General features: G+C 43.7%; 1 pseudogene; it reads right to left on the bottom strand.

Moving 5' to 3' along the window:
- Window positions 1-784: 784 nt before the first annotated feature.
- Window positions 785-1,840, bottom strand: LOC143680528 (TIMELESS-interacting protein pseudogene; annotated as a pseudogene).
- Window positions 1,841-2,091: the final 251 nt, after the last annotated feature.

The raw sequence follows: 2,091 nt of genomic DNA on the forward strand, positions 1-2,091 counted from the left end.
GCCATGTGATGGAGACAGACACTGACTGACAACCAGAAGTATACAGACGTCTGAGAAAGCACAGTCCTGATGACACTTTGATGTTGGAGTTGTAGCCTCCAAACTGTAAGCCAATAGATTTCTGTGGTTTAAGCCAACCAATTTATGGGATATATATTGTTCTAGTTTGTTAGCTGCCGGAATGCAACACACCAGAAATGGATTGGCTTTAATAAAAGGGGATTTATTTTGTTAGTTCTTCAGAGGAAAGGCAGCTAACTTTCCACTGAGGTTCTTTCTTACGTGGGAAGGCACAGGATGGTCTCTGCTGGCCTTCTCTCCATACCCCTGGGTTCCAGCAACTTTCCCCAGGATGGCTTCTTTCTGCATCTCCAAAAACCTGGGCTGAGCTGTGAATGCTAAGATGAAGAATGCCGAGCTGTTCAGGCTGTGCTACGTTGTGCACTCTCATTTAAGCACCAGCCAATTAAGTCAAACGTCATTCATTGCAGCAGGCATGCCTCCTTGCCAACTGCAGATGTAATTAGCCACAGATGAGGTTCACATACCATTGGCTCATGTCCACAGCAACAGAACTAGCTGCCTTCACCTGGCCAAGTTGACAACTGAATCTAATTACTATATATATATATATATATATATATATATATATATATGTATGTTTTTGTTTTTGTTTTTGTTTTTACTACAAAAGGATTTTTTTCAGAGTAGATAAAATACATAGTACCTCCCAACTAGTAAATTAGCAGATACATTATCTCTCTTAGGTGAGTCTTATCTAACTTCAAGATGAAACATAGTTACTAGGGTATTTTTTAAAGGATGTGTCTGGTTGTGTTTTCTCTACTTTGAATTCCTCCTCCACATTTATAGTATTGGTGGCGGCAACATCGCATGGATTGTTAGAATGTCTCCATTTAGTCTACTTGACTCCTCTTTCTGATCTTCACCTGTATGAGCATCTTCAACTGTCTGTGCTGTAGGTGCGTTCTCTATGGAGTCGCTTTCTTGGGACTGACAGCTATTCAGTAGCTGTCAGTGGCCTGCCTTCTTTCCAAGGCCAGTTGTCTATTTCTCTCATTTCTTTGTTGCTGCTCTTATGTCAGGCTTCTACTTGTCTGAGAAGCAAACTCGTCACTTTCATATGAATCTGTCAAAAAGGCCTCAAATTCAATAGCAATTACATCATGACATTGTTTTCCCCTACTTCATCATTATTACTAATAAAATTTTCAGGTGAAACAAGGAGATTTAGTCAAATTCATTTTAAACAGGTCTGAACTTGCTTTTTACCTCCCAGAGATTCAACTTAGTTCATAAAATCCTCAAACTGCATTTTAAGGACTAGCCTATGTGTCCAGCGCTCCATGTGCCTGATCAGCGTCAAGTCTTCCGCCTTATGACCTTTACCTTTGAACTTTGCCTTGTCAAACATGTGCCTCAAGGCTGGGAGCCCTGTCTCTGAAATTAATCTCTGAGCATCCAACTTAGGTAAATTCCTTTCAACAATTGCCTTAGAGGAACAGGAGCCAGGTGTTCCTCCCCCTCTGCATCAGGATCAGCACCTTCAGCATCCTCTCTCTCTCTGGAGCGGCAGTGGCGAAGGAGGAAAAGTTCCATCCTCTACATGCTCGTAATCTCAATGGTCAATCAAGTTGTTCTGTGGTTCCAGCACCCTGTTCTCCTTCTACTTCACATGCAAGTCTTTTTCCAAGATGTCAAAGCAGATATCCCTTGTCGCGAAGGGAGTCCTAACAGGACTTACATATTCCCTTCTGCTGTCACTCCCCCAAATTTCCCATCCCCACTCTTCTTCTACTCCAACCTTCCCTCCTCCCATCCGCGCTCTAGCCGTTCTTACCGCAGTTTCGTCGATTCGATGTTCAGAAGGCGCCTCCTACCGTTCAGAAGCCCTTGCACAGCAGCTAGAGACAGACAGTGTATCAAAATCATGCTCCCTACAGCTGAAAGCCTCAGTTTAATGACAGGCAGGCCAGAAATTTGCAGGGAACCTGCTGTCCTACCCAACCGCTTCCTCGTCAGGTCGCCTCTCCTCTCCAGTTCAAGTCGGACCACTCAGCCTCCTCAGTC

The sequence above is a fragment of the Tamandua tetradactyla genome, chromosome 4 (assembly GCF_023851605.1).
Source record: "Tamandua tetradactyla isolate mTamTet1 chromosome 4, mTamTet1.pri, whole genome shotgun sequence".
NCBI classification, from domain to species: Eukaryota; Metazoa; Chordata; class Mammalia; order Pilosa; family Myrmecophagidae; genus Tamandua; species Tamandua tetradactyla.